At 37.3% G+C, this 20,201-nt stretch overlaps 1 protein-coding gene across 1 annotated transcript in view; it reads right to left on the bottom strand.

Annotated features, from left to right (window-relative positions):
* LOC129253271 (uncharacterized) overlaps window positions 1–14,399 on the bottom strand; it is a 31,950-nt gene extending 17,551 nt beyond the window's left edge. Inside the window, exon 1 of the mRNA XM_054891574.1 lies at window positions 13,798–14,399. The gene's annotated coding sequence lies outside the window, so the exon portion shown is untranslated. The remainder of the gene's footprint in view (window positions 1–13,797) is intronic.
* Between the last annotated feature and the right edge of the window lie 5,802 nt (window positions 14,400–20,201).

Here is a 20,201-nt window from a genome sequence, read left to right as displayed (position 1 = left end):
CATCAGAAGGTATACAGGTAAAATCCGCCAAACAGTCGATTAATGAATGTCTAACTGTTGACTACGTCGAGATATCGTTGTTGATGGTTGTTCAACAACACTTTGAGCTACAACAAAAATATTCTCTACAGTACGTCCAGTTTTTGGTCGGCCAGTCCTCGACAGAACCAGTTTCTTGAAATTTTTTCACCAACCTTTGAATTAGCAACTCATTCGGACGCTTGTTTCCCAGAAAAAAATCACAAATTCTGCGTTATGTTATTCTTAAAGATCGACCATAATAAATTTCTGTAATTTTAAAGCGTTGTACTAACGCGTAAAATAGTACATCTGTCTACTTGAAAAATACCAAAGATGACATAAAAAAGGTACCGTCTTAGAATTATTCACTATTAACATCTAGGCATCACTTTTGAAAGACCCTTTGTTTGTAAGTAAAGAACAAAACTTGTATTTTTTCTTCTTTTTATGCCACCTGCCACCTGCCAACCGCATTTATTCGCATTCTTTTTCAACTCTGCCATAGAAATGAAATTATTCAGAAAATACCGAAATTCAACATAGCTGTACAGAATGTTTAACATACACATTTACACACATACTTCAATAATAACGAGCATGTTGGCTTTTCATCACTTTTCGTTGAATTTGACAGGCATTGGCTTTTCATTGGAATGGGCAGCACAACCACCCGAATAATCCGCTTTAAAACCACGTCAAATACCCAGCATTCGGCGTTCACTTCTGTTGACCTTGAATCAGCAGGTGTGCAGGACCTACACTTGAGTGTATACTTATATATAGATATGTATGTATATGTATAGATATGTACAGAAAGAGCGAAAGAGAGGGAAAGGGATTATGGGAATTTATTCTTGGTAGCTGCCATGAATATACGAGAATAAATTGTGGTGTGAAAAAGCATCTGCGGCAAATTTTCGCATATTAAGTGAGCTACACATTTTTCCCCTCTCCCTTCTGCAAAGTTCTTAAAGCTGAACATCAATTTGAATTCACTTATCCCATTTAAAAGTTTGTTCGATGCCAGCCAAATTACGAATATCGCTTTCGACTTTTCTAGTAGCTTTGAGCTATTAAGTAGCTACGAGTATAAACTTATTAGCTCTTTAAGTAGCAAAGATAAACAAATAATTTCTTAATTACTTTGGCAAACAGATTACAAAGTGTAATTAGTTATTTCTCTAGGAGTGCTTGTTTAGTCTTCTATTTAATTACGAAGTCTGCGAATAAATCAAATAAAGGAAAGCGAGTATTTGGATGATGGTTTAATGAACCCTTTTCAAGGTGAAAAATTAAGAGTTCTTGTGGAAGAACTGCCTCATAAAATAAATAAATACAGCGTTTGGCATGCGAAGTATAACCAACTTCAGACCGCCGAGCATTATATAATATGTGGCTGGAAAATCACAACCAGCGATTGTTAAAGAGCTCAATCACCTTAAAGTAAGTAAAGTTACTGGTTACAATGATATTGGTAGCATCGTAAAGCGTGGTGGAGGTGGTCATTAAAAGACTGCAACGTCAAGTGAAATGGTTCAGAAAGTGAAGAAGCGACTTGAGTGAAATCCACGACGAAGTGCCAATCAAATGGCAGAAGAACTGAAAATATTTGGCAGTAGCATGTGCCGCATACTGAAAAATGATCTCAAAGTCAAGTCTTACGAGATCCAAAAGCCGCAAGAACTCACACCAAAGCAGCAACAAGTCAAACTTCAGAGAGTGAAGGAGTTGCTTCGCTTGGCCAAAAGCGGTCGATTTCCGAACATTGTGTTTTCTGACAAGAAAATTTCTCACATTGAGCAATTCGTAAACTCCAAAAACGATAGGGTTTATTTGACAGACCGCTCGTACGTGAATTTGAGTCATCGATTGCCCAGCAGGAGGCAGCACCCGCCACAGGTAATGATTTGGGCCGCAGTAACCGCAGATGGGCGCTCTCCAATCGTTTTCATCCAGCCTGGCGTCAATGAAAATGCGAAATATTATAGGAAAAGTATTCTGGAGGGTGCTTTGAGGCCGTGGACATACAAATATTATATTTCGGTGGCAGACCACGGACGTTTCAACAGCACTCTACACATTCTCACAAAGCTCGAGTGAACCAAAAAAATGGATAAAAAACAACGTTCCGAACTTCATAACGTCCACACAATGGCTCTCAAATTCGCCAGACGCGAATCCAATGGATTATTCTTTTTGAGACATTTTGGAGAATCAGATCCGAACTAAATGATTCTCCAGTCTTAAGGCGCTGAAAAAAGCCATTGACCGCGAGTGGGCCAAACTACCTGCAAGTCACATTCAGGCAGCTCGCGATTCGTTTCTGGACCGTCTCAAGGCCATAGTCAAGGCAAAAGGTAGTCATATGGAGGAAAAGTAAATTGATTCTTAATTTTTCCTTATTTTCACACTTTTCTTACTTTGAGTTGAATAAAAGTAATTTTCCAAACAAAATGTATGGCCTTTTAATTGGTTACACTTCGAGTGACGGATCCTGTAATTGGCGCGTACAGTTCTGTTAGGTGTTTGACCGAATTCTTCCTTCTAATATTTATGGTGTGCGTCTTGATGTTGTTCCACAAATGGATGGACCTAGAGTTTTAAGCCGAGTTTGATTGGCAAATGATTTTTCATGACAGTTTGCTGTTTGGTGCACAGGGATTCGAACCTGGGCACTCCTGAATGGTAGTCACGCACCATTGCACGTAGCCGAATGGACGCGGCCGCCATAACTACTAAAAAACAGAAAAAAATGCAAGAACACCTACTGTCCTCTTTTGAAGAACACTAGATCATTTTTGTCTCAGCTAATCTGTACGAAAATCTCAAATTTGTACTAAGGACTTTGTTATTAGTTTAGGAAATTTTATTTATTTATTAATTTATAAAAATTTATACACCAATTAAATACATGATAAATTGAAAAAAATCGAACTGGCTATTAGGATTTTGGTCCTTCTTGTGATAAATTACTTATTATCTTAAATTGTTAGCTCTCATAAAAATTGAGACATAAATTAGTAAATTGTTCAGAATGTGTTTTATGTACTCTAAATTGCATTAAGAGCTTTCTTGTCATTTTGGTAATTATAAACTAATTATTAGGTATGGGTAAGGCCGTGAATAAATTAATGCTGTCAGCGCACTCTGATGCCGTTGTGTTCGTACATAAAGACTGCAATTAGTCAACTGTGTTTGTTCCGCCGCACAATGAGCAAGAAGATGGGCTCCCTCGAGTAAGGGGGTGACAGTGAGAGAATATTGTTGGGCGAAGTCTAAGACGGATATAAGGCCTCAGAATGTCAGAGGGCAAGATTACAGGGTAGGTTGGATGCAGTCTCCTTGGATTTAATGTTTCACAATGGAGAGGATGAAATAAATATTATATAAAAAAATTGCCTCATATACTCATTCTAAGAGATCGATGTTGAGTCTACTATTCTTGACGTCGTTGTTCAAATCTCTTCTGCAAAGATAATTAAAACTTAGTGTAGGTAATTTGATGGCACTTTTCGTAGCAGCCTCGGCTATTTCGTTCCCTAATATTCCCGCATAACCCGCAACCCACGTTAATTTGACTTTATTTCGAGCCGCAATAAGTGAGTTTCTGATGGATGCAATGGTATAGAAGGCATTCGAATAAGGCATTTTCGAATAACGTAGGGCTAATAAGCCAGTGCGGAAAAGTTTCAATAACTCTTTTCTCTCAGTAAAGAGCATTGAAGTTTTCTTTTTTGTACTCAAACGATTTGTTTGATGCTGATTTTATTCTCATTTGTGTTTTGCGAGTGATAACTTTTTTGTGTATGTTTTCGAGGGTGTTATTTGTGGCTTCGAATTGTTTTACGAGAAAACGAAGTCTTGCATCATTTATTCTACTGCCAACGCTCGGTAGCCGGATTTTAGAAAAAATAAGTTCATGTTTTGCAGACCAACACAACGAATCATCATAAGCTGTTTTGCATGCACTTGAATGGTTGTTGGATTGAAATTTATTTTTTACTAGCTTTAACCCGCGGCCCCGCTCGCGTAGGAGTAGTTTTGAGGGATTTAGGATATGTATATAAAAGAATGACAAACAATAATTTCACAGAAAATATTTTTTTATTAATAACCATAATATTACAATACCCAGCATCCGTTGCTATGCCTCGTTGAATAAAATCTAACAATCAATCAGAAAAATATCAAGCACAATTATTTTTATTAATTTTCTATCTCAAACCGTTTTTGAACTTTGCATTTGGCAAATATTCGATTTTTAGTGACGAATGAGAGTAGTGGCGCGGCCTGGCGGCTGAGGGAAGAGAGTTAAATCATAAAAACATGCCTATAACCTTCATTGGGTGAAAATATGAATGCATACAAATTTTGACGTCATTCGGTGTTGTGGTTTCGTAGTGATGCGCGGACAACGTACAAACATTCACCTTTATAGTATAAAAGATTTGGAGAAAATACACATCACCATCAGGGAAAAAATTATTAAAAACTTACAAGAGCCTTGAGCCGCTTCACGCCTGCACTTTGTTGTAGTAAAATATAATGGGCTACAAAACTGTGCACCCAAATTATCAAATCCGATTAAAAAACTTTAAATTTTGATGAAAGTTTTACGATCTCTTAAAAATTTTGTAGCGTGAAACTTGGATTAATCTGTTCTTTGTCATAGAATGAACTTATTTTTATAAAGAAAAGTAATTAGAATTCAAAAAAAAAAAATAAGTAAATAGTCAAAATGTTGAGAACTTTTTTTTTTTGGCGGGCTGTAGTAGCATTGCATCAAATTGGACCATGTAAGTGTCAAAAGGAATGAATGGCAAAGGAGAAAACCAGGGAACGCATATTATGTGTGTGTACAGAACTCGATAGGCTATAGCTTAGGATGATCTGACAAAAGTGCTTCGAGTCGTTCACTGATGAAGAACAAAATGCTACACCAGAGCGTCAAGGGTAGAGAAATCTTCTTTTCTTTCTTTGTTTAATTCTTCCTTGTGGTAACTCCGCGGGCATATTTTGGCTTTATGAGACCATCTTGGTTGATGTAATGGATAACATTAATCCGGGTATTTCCGGCAACGTCATATTGACGTATGCGAGTCTTTCTATGAGCCGCCAACTTAATTTTCCCTTCTTTTTGTTGTGGGTTCCGAAAAACAATCATCATAACACGCCATACAGAGTTAATGAAAAACATTTTGCCTTCAAATTTCGGTCAATCGCCATTTTCTGTTCTTAAGAACGCTAGTGCAATTAAAAATCTTGGAATAATTTTAAACACTATCTTAGGTACACTTTTACGAGGCATATCACCCATATAACATCGCAGTCCAACTCCATACTAGGTCTTGTAAGGCCGAATGCCTCTAAATTCTCTATTTCGTGTGCCTTTAAGCTTTTCTTTACATCATTTCTTAGGCCACAACTGCGTTAAATTGTTTTTATATGGAAACCGGCCAATCAGCTCTCCATCAGTAGGATTGAATGAGTGCTCCAAAAATGGTTCTTAAATTCGTTCTACGCTTTTTTAACTTTAGTGAAACTGTACAGTCATAACCCTCTAGGTTGGTAAGTGAAATGGTTGAGGTATCATTCTGGCATTCTCCAAGTAGCTCCAAAGTACCGTTTTGATACCATTATGACATCAACCGACCGATGGCCGATATTTTGTTCCATGCGTAATTGAGCCATACCAGAATTATCATAATAAGGAGAAATGACAATAATTTGGAAAAAAATTGTATTTTATTCAAAATCAACGCCGGCCTTTGAAACTTAACCATCCTTTACTTATAAAGTGTGCTCTATCCTAACGGAGACCTCTCTTAAGCGGACACCTCCCATTAGCGGTCACCTTTTTCAGTCCCTTAGGTGCCCGCCTAACAGAGAGTACACTATACTTATATACATATATATCTGATATATATATATATATATAATTAGTTCTAGGCTACTTTGTGCTGTTCGATTGTAAATTCTCAGGCTAAATAAATAAATAAAATAGTAACGTTTGTTGGCATTCTGCAAGTATTTTAAAAATATGAAAATTTCCAAAATAAGGTAAGATTTCATTTAGTTCTTTTGCAATTCAGTTAAAGCTTTAGAATTCCTAATTAATCAGTTTTAATTATCCTTTGAATTTCAACGGAAGTTTTCAGGGAATTTTCCAGAGCGTTACTAGCCTTAGCTGGGCCAAGTCATCCTTCCTTTGAGGTTGGAATCATCGCCATGAGAAGTAACAAAGAGGATAAATAAGTAACATGAGGACAAATGTAGTTATGCAATATTTTATAAATTTGAAATAAACCGAATTTTAGGAACTTGGGACACGTAGTGTTATATAATTATATTACTATATATAAGGGGTCTTTCAAATTGTGCGCCTAAATTTTATTATAAAATAAAGCAAGCAAAAATTTAGATTCTTTCAGGTTTCACTATTTCTATTAAAATTACGGCTCTTAACAATTATGTGTGACAATCGACAACATTTGGAATGCCCACCATAAGCACTTCTACAGGTAAAATCCGCTAAACCGTCGATGCGTGAATATCTAATTGTTAAGAACATCGAGATATTGAAGTTGAATGCTTTTCAGCAACACTTTGCGCCACAGCAGCAATTCGTTCCCACGAAAGTCGGTCTACGTAATCGGAACGAACCGCTTTTATTTTCGGCCAAGGACTGACTACAACAGCATTCCATTAATATGTATGGGGAAAATTTATGCTGCTACAGCAGCAACAACCACAGCAGCAATACTCTCAACAGAAGGCGCAGTTTTTGATCTGCTGGGCCATTTTCTATTCTCAACAGAATCAGTTTCTTGAAATTTGTTCAGCAACATTCGGACGATTATTTCGATTAAAAAAATCATGAGATTTGTTTGTTACTTTTTTCTTAAAGATCAAACATTTTCGTAAGAAGTTTCAATAATTTAACGCTCTGTTCTATAGTATAAAACTCGGCATCTGTCGACTTGATAAATGTCAAAGAATACATAAAAAAGGTACCGTCTAGCAATTATTGGCTACTGATATATAGGCAATACTTTTGAAAGATATTTGATATACAAAAACAAATATATAAATATACATATTTACGTATGTGCGCACACAAATATGCATTCAGCTAAATTTCTTTGATACCAGCGCGTGTCTGCATCATTTGCTTCGACACAAAATTGTGAAAAAATTCATGAGAAAATAAATCATACAACTGCACATACATATGTACAAACATACATGCATACACTCGAACTGAAATAGAAAACAAAATCACTTGAACTCAAGACCATTCAAGGCAATTCGAGTATTTTCACTATCAATTCAGACTGCAGTTATGGGCGTATTAAGGCCACAAATAGGTTGCTAATATTGGTTTATTTATTTGTATACAATAGGAAATTTGCATGTCAGTTAGGGCGGGTCAATTTATACAACAAAAAAAATAAATAAACAACTTTGTTTTGGCGTTCGAACTATTGTACAGGTAATTCTGGTGAATGTAAGACAAAACTGAAAAGTGTTGCAAAACACAACAAAGTTAGTCTTATTTGGGGACCTGGACATTGTGGTATTACAGGGAACGAATTAGGCTAGTGAAGATTCTGCAAGTATGCCACTAGGCCCTGAACCTTTTCTAGGTGTCAATTCCGCATCGATTCAACTATGGATTGACGACTTTATGAGGTCTACCCACAGATGTTGTTGGTCTGGGTTGAACTCGTACTGAGTAGCCAAGTGCTTTGTGAGAGAATCACACAGGAAAGTAGCGACCTTTCTCCTAAAACTCAGCAGAGAGGACCTGAGAGTACTGGTTGGTGCAATCTCAGGGCACAACGCCTTTTGGTCAGCATATGGCTGCTATGGGGTCGACGACAGCCCGATTTGCCTATCCTGTCTTGAGTATGACGACACTGCAGAGCATTTTCTCTTTAGCTGTACGGCGTTTTCCAGAATCAGACTTAGGATACTATGTTGCGATATACTGAGTACAGATAAGGTTCATACTCAACCTCTTCCGGATCTCTTAAGATTTATCAATGAATCCAAGAGATTTGAGGAAGAGTGACCTCAAACTAATTTTTCCGTTTTACCACCCACATTTTAGCTTTTCTATCTTTATTTTTTCTACTGAATTCTATCCGGGTGTAGCACAATGGTTTCCTTACTGAGTGCTTGGAGTAGTCCAACCCCTACAAATCTGATCTAATCTAATATACTGGTAATTCTGAACAAAAAAGTCGCAATGTTTGGTATTAAACCTCATAAGCGCGGCAGAGGGTTCCAGCCAAACAAAGTTTTGAAATATTTTATGAAACTTTTTTGTTTGCAAGAAATTGTATGCAGAAATTTTTGAGTACAAGTAATTTATTTTCAATGCAAATTTTGTTGCAAAGGCAAAAGATATTTCGGGATTTTTAGCTGACCTACACTGAATAATGGCTCACTAGCCACTTCCCCCGAAAAAATGTGCGCTTTGTTAACAGTATTCAAAAAGTATTACAAAAACAAAACGTTTATACATTTTGAATACGAAAAAACAAAACATTCAAATAATACAAAAAACCAAAATACAAAAAAAAAACCAAATACAAAAAAAGGTTGAAGAAATGTTCGGTCAAAGTGCGGTTTTGTGTTTTGTAGAAGTCAAAGCGAAATTTTGGTTTTTCTCTAATAAAAAATTAGAATTAAATTAAAATATTATTATTATTTTTTTCAATACTTTCGATTTAAATTAAAAAAAATGTAAAAAAGTAAAATTGGTTTCAAAATTAAGCGCAAGAAAGCTTGCAGTATAATTTTTTAACTATGCTTCCATGGACATCTCGTTCGAGATTATGTGCCAGTAGAATATTTTAGACACTAAAAAACTACAAAAAAAGTTGGCCCACCCTAATGTACGTATGCCGAAAACTATTATATATATGTATGTACCCGCTCTAGGTTAACGAGTTTTACCACTGCATTGACGTAATAGAATTTTTTTGGAGGACGTAACCAGTCCTATCAAATATTTGATTTTTCGTCAAGCACGATTGCGATAATAAAGCATTTTTCCCTTACACAGTTAAACGGAATTTTGCAGGGTAAAATGACAAGCACCGTAAGAATTTGATTGAGCATTATCCCATAAGTACAGTGAACCCTATTACTTCTCAACTAACTTCCTACCAGTGTGCTTTGCAGCTGAAGTAGTCCACTTACTAATTTTTTTTTCCTAACATACATCAGCATTAACGAACTATAGGGTGTTTTTTTAGAGGTTAGGTTTTCAAGTTGGCACTACTTTTTTCGTAGATAGTCTTTTTGACAGCTGTCACTTGATTTATGCTCAGTTTGGTTTGCCATTTCATAATGAATAGACTTACACCTGAACAACGTTTGCAAATCGGGCAAATTTATTACGAAAATAATGGTTCGGTTCGCGCGACGCATCACAAGAAAATTTTGTTCAGCGATGAAGCTCACTTTTGGTTGAATGGGTATGTCAATAAGCAAAATTGTCGCATTTGGAGTGAACATAATCCACAAACCATTGCTGAGACGCCGTTACATCCTCAAAAAGTCACTGTTTGGTGGGCTCTATGGGCAGAGGGAATCATTGGTCCATATTTCTTTAAAAATGAAGCCGGCCATAATGTTACAGTCAATAGAGAGCGCTATAGAGCCATGATTAATGACTTTTTCGTGCCTGAATTGGACGATGTTGATGTGGACGACCTTTGGTTCCAACAAGACTTCGCTACATGCCATACAGCCAACGCAACAATCGATTTATTGAAGGAAACTTTTGGTGAGCGCATTATCTCGCGCCGTGGACCTGTGGCGTGGCCTCCAAGATTGTGCGATATAACACCGCTGGATTATTTCTTGTGGGGCTATGTGAAGTCGCTTGTCTACGCAGATAAGCCCGAGACGATTGACGTCTTGGAAGAGAATATTCGGCGCGTTATTGCTGACATACGGCCCCAATTGCTGCAAAAAGTGATCGAAAATTGGGCCTCTCGGCTGGAATTTATTCGAAACAGCCGCGGCGGCCACTTGCCCGAAATCATTTTTAAAACATAATGGCAAGCCCTTATCTTTATAATAAAGCTAAATTCTTGGCCATAACATTAAATTATATACATTTTATTTCATCTTGAAAACCTAACCTCTAAAAAAACACCCTTTAGTAAGCCGATGCATCAATGCTAGACCAGTCAACGAACTTATTTATGATGGTCAAAAAAGCAGGTTTGCTCCATAAACATTTATAGTCGTCGAATTCTTTTTGTTTGCACCCTTAACATTAGATCTATTCCTATTTATAGAAATATATAAGTATACATATACTTATACAACCAAAATACAGAAAAGAGTTTTCATTATCTCACAAGTGATATGGGAAAGAGCCGCTTACATTCCATGAAGAGCAGAAATAGATCAAATAGCTGAACTACTAGAAGCAGAATTTCTGTAATAGTTAGATTTTCGTGGTGTCAGACGCGTCTGCCTTCAGCTATATTTGGAAAGGAAAGGACGAAACACATTTAGTCAGTGTCTTGTTATCCGTTTATCAAGAAAATCGAGAAATCCAAACCTGAAAAGTCCTCATATTTATGTTATATAGTGTATATAGTTATGAAGGGAGACCTTCTCACTTTCTCAGCAGGTTTCAATCTATCTGTGATTGGAATGCCTTTGTAACCCAGCATTTTCACTTATTGCTCACCAATCTAAGAGCATACCAGCTCACATATAGGTAGCTTAGTCCAGAATTTCGTTTCGTATGTAAAGTTAACTAAAAAGTTTTGTGCACAACCAGCTCATACAGCTAATTGTTCCATCGCCTGCGATACTCGCCATCACGAACGTGCAAAGGTCACAAAAATATTCGGCAGTGATGTGGGTGCCGCTACGCGATTACGCCTACTGTCTGTTTGATGATATGAGGCGCTTCGTTTTGTGATCGTTCACCACCAGACCCATTCGCTTTGCCCCTTTACCCTCTCCAACATCAGGTTAAAGTTACACGACAGCGAGTCACCCTGTTTGAAACCTCGTTTGGTATCAAACGGCTTGGAGAGATTGTAGGTTTTCTGTTCATGGGTTTTTTCCAAGACCTGGCGTATTGTGAATATCTGATCTAAAGCCACACTGATAGGGTTCAATCAGTTGGTTCACAGTGGACTTCAGCCTTTCACACAATACGCTCGCTAGAATCTTATAGAAGCTGACCCATGCGCCTTATTAGCTTCTCGCCACTGTCTTTGAATAGCTCAGCCGGTAGTCCGTTGTCACCCGCGCCTTTTTTGTTCTTTAGCCGAGCTATCGCTATTCTCATCTCGTCATGGTCGAGTAGCGTAAGGACAGTCCCGTCGTCAACGGTTGGGGTATCAAGATCCTCACACTCTCTGTGACGTGCGTCACTCTGGATATGTGTGAGTCATCAGTCATTTTTCTGGACATGCAGGATTCCTAAGCCTAAGATGCATATTTTTATACCCGCTCAACTTGCACCCAAGAATAGTTCACATTACAAATCAAGAGTAGTATAAACATATACAAGGCGGCACAAAATTAATAATCCTTCTCTCTTTATGAATAACTTACGACGGAACTAAGGCTGTGAAAACCGGCGTTGTAACCCCCACTTTTGGGTAAGTACGTCTATATCGATAACCACTCAAGAAGACTCACGGACACTTGGTACACGTATTGATCATCATCTCATTTAGATCTGACATAAATATTATTGAGATTGCCTAACAACCACGCTCGCGGTACTTACACCCTCTGCTGAGTGTTTGGCCGAGCTAATCATCCGATTTGTGGTGTGCGTCTTGATGTTTTCGGACAAATGTAGGTACCTAGAGTTAAAGTCGCCTTCGAACGGCAGATGGTTTTTTATGAGGAGCTTTTTCATGGCAGCAAAACACTTGAAGGTTTCCCATTGTCTGCCGAGGAGCGAGCGGCATTAGGAAACAACGTGTGCTATAAATTCGTTTTTCGTGACCAGGGTTTCAAACACGTGCGCTTTCGAATGGTCGCAACGCACCAACCCTTTCGGCTACAGCGGCCGCCACTTTTTATATCTTGAAAAATTCCTGGAGATGCGAGTGGAATATAGGGCCGCAACGAATTTCTTCCATTCGGGACTGTTTTACGCCGATCTCTTGACTTCATTCCAGCTAAGCTGCATGTCGTGCATTTTAGACTCCAGCAGTCATCTCTAGGTATTGACTAGTTTGCCAAGTCTGCGGCTTCCTTGGGGGTTCCAGTCAATGATGGCCCTTATTAGGTTAGCCTTTCCTCTGCGTAAAATCTGGGCAATCCTGGTCCCATTTTCTCTTTGGCCTCTGCCGGATTCTGGCCCATAAGTCAGCATTCGAGATAATATTTGATCAGCAAATTTTGAATATTTTTCAAAGGCATCTGTTTACAAAAACTTGTAATGAGCTTGTGTTAGCTGACGTCGCATTCCACGTTTCACAACCATAAAGTTAAGTCTACTGTGAGTTAAAAATTCACAGTTTTGTGCCCCGTGAAATGTGTGCGTTCCAGATTACTTGCAGAGAGGCAAATGCTGCCACAGCTTTCTTCATTCGACTTATGATATCATCGCTCGAACGTCCAGTGACCGATATAACGCTGCCTAAGTAGCAGAAAGATTGTAAATCTTCGAGATAGGTCCCATCAAATAAGAAATTTTGCGTATTTCCTGTATTTATACGCATTCAGTGTTAGGTATCCTGGATATTTATCTTCAGGTCGGCTTTTTCAGCTATTTCTCGTGCTGATTGAATCTTCGCTGCTATGTCAAGATAGTTGTGGGACAGAAGACAGATGTCATCTGCATAGTCAAAATTCTCTAGGTGTTCTTGCAGTCCCCAGATAATACCGCCTCCAGATGTCGTGGCGTTTTTCATGACAACATCCAAAACGATGTGGAGAGAAGTGGCTAGAAAACATATCCTTGTTGTATACCTGCCTTCTTTTGTATGTTAAGACTAAAGTTCCGTGCATCCGCCTGGTGTCACAAGCTATAATTCGCATTATCTAAGAGTTTTTTTTGATTCCAAAAACAAAACAGCCAGCACAAATTAAAGTTCACTATGCCATGCGCGAATATATAAAGTACGTTTCGGACTGAATTTAGTTCTCCTTACTTGTTTTATTTATAGCCGAAATAAATTAAGCTCCATATGCTGTAAACTGCTTTCCCGAGTAAAACTGACATCTCAAATACTATTTATGCAGTTTCAAAAAATTGCTTTTTCTAAATAAACAGTACTGCTTCATTTATAGCTTAAGCAATCCTTCCTTTTCATGCAGTAAAAATAAATTTTCCAATCAACGAAATTGGCTATTGCGACTTTTGAATACTTGCAAAGTTCATAAATTGCACGCCAGCGCATCACAACTTTAAATCACAGTTATTTATTCATAACGCAAGCAAACATACAATTATACACACCCCCATACATACATACACACACAATGCATTCTGTACGAAAATTTGTTTACATTCACACTGAGTCACTCAGTCAAGCAGGCAGTCAAGCACGAATGTGGGCAAAGCCAACAGGAAGTTGGGCACAAGCGAAACGAAGAAGGCAGTGAAGCATTTTTTTGCAGGCTTTCACCTCTTTTCAGTCAATGAACTCATGCCCACCAGCACACACACATACACGCAAGCATTGCACTACACCTATGCACACACAAATACACACAAAAAATAATTGTCACTGACGTTGCCCAAGCTTCAACACGGAAACTTTCACTTACTCCTTTAATGACGCTACGGCTGCCGCTGCTGCTGTTACCGTTACTATTAACGTATAGGCCAAAAAACTTCACCGATCCTTGATACTTGGTTTTTCACTATCCTTTGGTTTGTTTTCGTTTCTTTGTTTTTCACTTTTTATTTTCTCCACATTTCGCCTCCGAATGTTTATTCAGTTTTCCAGTTGTTCGCTGTATTTCTGAACGGCTGTGCTATTTATGCGAGTGTATGAGTTGAAATTGATGACGGTGTTGTGTAGAGTGGGCTTTGCCATTCGCTCCTTACTCGCTTGCACAGCGCATTCAATGGATAATACCGTTGCGGCTTGCCACACATCCTACCCGCATCGCGCGCGTTACCCGAGTCGAGGAGTAGTAGATATGGTTATGTGATAAGTGAATATGTTTTTTTATATACGTGAATCTGTCCATATATGTATGAATCTGTTTAGCTGTGTGTACCCACTGGGTGTGTTGCAAACGTATATGTGTGACGATGCTTTATCCTTTAAGTAACAACAACCACTTTGAACTTTAATGCTCGTTGGTAATTTGAGGAGTATACAGAGAATAAAGCGAAGAGTCGAAGGCGCGCGCGTTTTCCGTTTTTTGCGGTCGTATGCGACTTTCTATTGCTTCGTACTTGTCCAGCTCATTTCTTATCGACTACTGAGCACTGCCAGCAACAGTCCGGGTATTTTATGTGCGTTAAATGGAGCTCATCCATGGCATCACTGCAGGCTCTCATAAAAAATAAAATAAATAACGAACTCACTGACTAAGAGACTTTAATGGCTGTTAGCTGCCTGTGTTGAGGGTGAACTTTCATTCACACAAGCACAGGGAATGCTAAAGTTCTCCTATTTGTGGTGAGTTTGCGATAAGATTCATGGCAAAGAGCATAAAATTCACTCTCTTGCAGTGGCACAGGATTTGTGTAGAGAAAAGTTCAAGTGAAGCCAAAAGAGCAGCTGAGTTTTATTACAAGTTCAAGAATGAATGTTTTTTTAGACAGTCCAAGGAAAATGAAACGAAAACAAATAAAATAAAATAGAAAAGAGGAAAATAAAAATGGAACAAAGAAAAGTAAATGAAATAAATAATCATTTAGCCTTTGATTTTTGCTATTTTGTCTAAAAAATGTTTGCAAATTCTGGAAAATTCTGAATCCTTTAAGCAAAGGATATTTTCCCAATATAAGTCAAAATGGCCTTGTTGTCCCACATTATGTACATAGCAATAACAATAACAATAATTCATCTCACAATTATTGTGTCGGAATGGATATCCAATGGTTAGGAACTTTTTTTACAGTGAATGATAATTTAAAAAAATAATTGTGAGACAAAATAAAACCAGTGACCGTCGAAGTGAATATTCAAAATGGAATAAAATACGACACCATTTCAATAAAATAAAGTTAGATATAAAACAAAACAAAATATAAAAAAAAGTAAATTATTATATATTACATAAGATAAAACAAATTTGGATAAAAAATCATTCAACAAATATAGCAAAAACAACTACTTAAATTTAAAATTAATTAATTAAGTTTAAAAAAAATAAAGTTAAAAAATGTAAACAAATAAATTAACTGATTGCAATGGTTGTAACAGCCAGTTGTTGTATAAACATATATTTATATAAAGTTAATGGTGCTGAAGTGACAGTCCTTGACCGAATATAATCCGTGACGTTCCGGTTACGTGGAATCGACTATCGTGGGAACGATAAGATGTAAATAAAGGGTTGTTAATATTCGACGGATCCATCTGGCAACCCTATATCTTTTGACAGAGACGTCAGATCGCTTAATGACATACCGCGTTGGAAGCATCAGTCCAAGCAGATTTTTACCATGGAACAGTACACGCCACGCGAGCGCTCCCAAATTGTTGAAATTTACATTCAACAAAAGAAGTCAATTGTAAAAACTCAACGTGCGTATAAAAAAATAGATAATGTGAAAAGTGCACATTCTAAGAACACCATTAAACGTTTGTACGAAAGGTTTTCGACTGGTGATGCTCTTTCCAATCCAAAGAAGCCAAATCGAAACCAACCAAGGCGATCGGATGAGAATATTGCTTTTGTACGGGCCGGTGTTGAGACGTCGCTAAGGACATCTCAAAATCGCCGTTCTCAGCAGTTGGGCATTGCTCGGACCACTTTACAATGAGTTACCCGCATTGATTTGCATTTATTCCCGTATAAGATTCAATTGACGCAAAGATTGTTGCCTGCGGACAAGCCTCGACGATTAGAATGGGCCGAAAAACACACGAAAAACATGGGTCCGTCGAATATGGGCAACCCTGTAAATGATTGTTGTAGCCGAATAAGTTCATGCTTGACTTCCATCATGGTTGGATACTCTGGGCATGACACAAGAAATCAGCGAAAAAGTGTTTTCTGATAGCAGTCGCCCTTCGGCAGGCAATTCCAAACCTCCAAGTATATTTTTGTCATGAAAAATCTCCTCATAAATAAAACCAACTGTCGCTCAGAAGCGGCAAAAACTACAAGTCCCTCCATTTGTGGAAAAACATTAAGGTGCACACCACAAAAAGGAGGAGGAGCTCAGGCAAATACCAGATAAAGCTTGTCGGCAAGTTGGTAGGTCTGATGGCTGTCAATAGGACTTGTTCTAGGTCCATTGTTGTACCAGTGGAACTTTTTCCGTTACACTATGGGATCCCCTTTGAGCCATTCTGCGGCTTTTATAAACGAGCTTAACTTCGTTAGTTTTAGATGCGCTATATCCGCTACATCTATTAAAAATGCACTTTTAACCAGGTAAAGTATTCTTCTAGCTAGTCCTTCACACTCACAAAGAAGGTGTCTAGTAATGGAGGAAGCTATTCAATATTATAGCAGCTTCTACAATAATCGTTGGATGAAATTACTAGCCTTTTGGAATTTCTTACCTACTAGACAATTGACACTTATCAAAGTTCTTGTATCCTCTCTGTTGAGTTTTAACAGGCATTTTGAAGCACCACTGTTGAGTTTTGGCCATGTCAATTTGCTTAGCTCGCATGTTGTTGGTTTTGTCATTTCGGATTTACTACGCTAATTGTTTCCGTATCTATAAGTAATTTCCTGTGGCTATGGGCATGGGTATTAACGCTTTATCCGATTGAATAGTTTGGGTTGTACCCCTTTTGGCAAGTTCATTTGCTACACAGTTTCCTGCTATATTTCTATGGCATCCAAAGGAGGTTTACATTGAAATACTGGTATAAGTAATTTTGGAGTGACTCTTTTTGGCGAGTGTGTTTTGGACTCTAGCACCGCATTCTTGGTGGATAATACTCTTGTACTTATCGCTGTTAGTCTTTCCTTAATAGCAGTGATTCCGCTTGAGATACACTACAGTGATCAGCGAGACGGAGTAGACCCCACAACATAATGAAGGTTCTAAGTGTCAATTATATATTAACATAAATAAAATTATATGAAATCGATTAAAATGATATGATATTTGAAGAAAAGAAGTAAAAAAATAATTAATAAATGAAATGTGTTTATGAGGATATTAGGCAGAGATATTAGAACGAGAATTCTACTGAAGTTTTCGAAAGAGTTCTTGTGGAATCAATCAATGGGTCAGACACCATATGACTGCCATGGCATTTTCTCGCAGTCTTGACATGAAATGTCTATATCTCAAAAGTCAGCAAATGCCTTCATTCTACCGATCAATTAGCCTCCTTAAAGAGCAGAATTTTAAGAGTCAACCTCTGCGCATGAAACAATTTGCCTATCAACAGGCAAGCTTTTCTAGCTCTCTTGGTGTATTGATAGTACTTCAAGTAAAACGGTGCAATAGGTCATGCTGAGCAAGGACATCAATCCAATGCTTACTCGTTGTCGTGTTGGGCATACTCAAGACAACAGAAATCTGCATGGAACTAGGAGGAGCACATAAGTCAATAATGGCCACCAGAGGATGCCCTCAGGGTGCTTTCCCTTTTGTAAACCTTGAACATCATCAAGTGACCCTGGGTTTGACCCACAAGGCTTTACGGAGGATTTGTGGGTACATATCTCAGAGAAGCAAAAGGAAACAATATGAAATCTCATGCAATATATATGATAGAACGGACTAAAGGGAATACAAGGAACAGTTTTTCTAAGGAAGCAACATATCTTTGTGTGCTGGTTAACATTTCTCACTGGGATTCCTCATTTATTTAGATCTCGTTACCCACAAGACGATAAGGATCTTTTTCGCGAAAACACGTTTTATAGGTAAAATATACGTTAAAGATCTATAGGGATATCTAAGTAACTAATTAAGATCAGGCGTACTGGTAGACAGGTAACCTGTAAATACATTGCAACTTGGAAATCTGGCAAACAGATGAGGTATTCGAATTCACCAGAAGTCAATTAAAGTCGCGTGTCTTTGAATTCATCTGGGGACTCACATTACGGGTACTATAGTTCACATTAGAAGTCGCAGAGCATTACATCTCGACATTAATTATAATAATCTCCTAGCTGAAGAGGCTCGGCGCTCATTGGGTAAAAACGTGGAAGGACATTTCGCTAATGTTAAATATGGAGCCTCTTACTGCTTTTACTTTTGAGTCTTTGCTTATGTTCATACTTTCGTGTTTAGCCAATCTTGAGAATAAAAAACTTTTGACTTTTGGACTCTGGACTCTGGACTCTGGACTCTTACCGATAAATATTACTTTTTTTATAAACAATTTAAGGCCGAAATTTTGGTCAAAAATCGATTTTTTTTTTTGTTTTTGAGAAACCGCCATATTCCTTCGATTAATTACTAGACTTAACATTACTTTAACGAAATCTGTTTGGCTTTTTAATTTCAGAGGATACAGTTCAAAGATATAGTCACCACCGCAAAACGTCTTTTTTGAGAGGGGCTCCAGGAGATCAGCTGTAGCTCCTTTCCAAATAAATGCTTTTACTAATGCTAAGTCTTAAAATACAGTTAAAAGATAAAATAATATGTAAAAGTTTTCTCAAAAAAAATTCTGGAAAATTCGTTTTGTTTCGGCCTTCTAACTGTATATAACCTCAGGGGTCAATTAGAATAAAAATTTAGAAGATAGGGTCTTCGGAATTTCTGCTAATTACACCTGACAGTCTCGTGACTTACCTTTTATGTAATGCTTTTCGTAAAACTATATTTTGAAAGTCTATTGACATGAATTTTAAATAAATATTGAAGCGATATTTGCATATTTATTCAAGGATCTAAGAATAAGTAGGGCTAAAATGAATAATAATCTTTGTAAATCAATTAACTCTACAAGATATTTTTTTTCCTTGTTCAGTCCTCTCGTGATCATAGCGCCTCGACAAGACTCAGTCTTGCGTTGGTTTCGTTAATCTATTTGATTTCCGACAGGCTAAGTGATAAGCATTTTTTTGAATACAGCTTTGAAAAATTTAAAATCTTAAATTTTTACACTACATCTATGAACTAGTTATACATACAGGGTGGCGCAAAATTAATCATCGAATAAATTATATTCAGAAAACACTTTTTTACTAAATAAAAAGTAATGACTTTTAGTGATGGAGTTCTTTATTTGGATCTTTACGCGCTCCGTTGCATATTGCAGCTGACGAGTTCGAAAGTATTAATTATCCTATGATTGCTGGCAACGTACAAACTTATAAATCTTTCGAAAGGGTGATTAATCTCGCTCCACACATATGTATCTGTCAAATAAATTTATCATACCGAGTTTATATTTTAGTAACGCTAAGGGAATTTTATTCTCGGGAATCAGAATAAACGAGGTCCCAGGGGCTGAAGTTTCAAAATTTTCAGTAGAGCAACCAATATTTCGCTGAAAGGTTTCACAAGATATTTTTCGAATGTTCAAATAAGATTTTTAAAATGGGCTTGAATAGAATATTCAATTTATTATTTTAAAAATACAGAAAATATGCTTGCTTCGCTTCGGAGAGATATGCAATAGATATAATTAATTTTTAATGTGGTTCTGTATGACTTAGTTTTTCTAGTACTTGAACCATCGCAAAATTACAAAAATAAAAATTAATTAAAAAAATTAGGTTGTCTGTAAAGTCGGTTTACTGACGATAGTTGCATTTTTCAAAAGAATATTTTAATTTTATTTGTTTGATAGATATTTTGTATGGATATAGAGGAGGAATGGAATGGTGGAATAGGTCAAGTTACATTTACACAAAAGTAAAAAATGACGAAACTTTTATCAAATTGATGAAAGATATATTCAATTTCGATTGTGCATGAGACGTTAATAAGTCAACAACACTAAGAGGCAACATCATCGATTTGACTTTTTCAAGACACATTACACTCGAAACACTCCCTTTGATTTCCTACTTTCTCTATCATCGTCCTATTCTCAACAGAGAAATGGTTCATTACC

Source organism: Anastrepha obliqua, chromosome 1 (genome assembly GCF_027943255.1).
Source record: "Anastrepha obliqua isolate idAnaObli1 chromosome 1, idAnaObli1_1.0, whole genome shotgun sequence".
Lineage (NCBI taxonomy): Eukaryota > Metazoa > Arthropoda > Insecta > Diptera > Tephritidae > Anastrepha > Anastrepha obliqua.
This window is presented reverse-complemented; position numbering and strand designations above follow the sequence as displayed.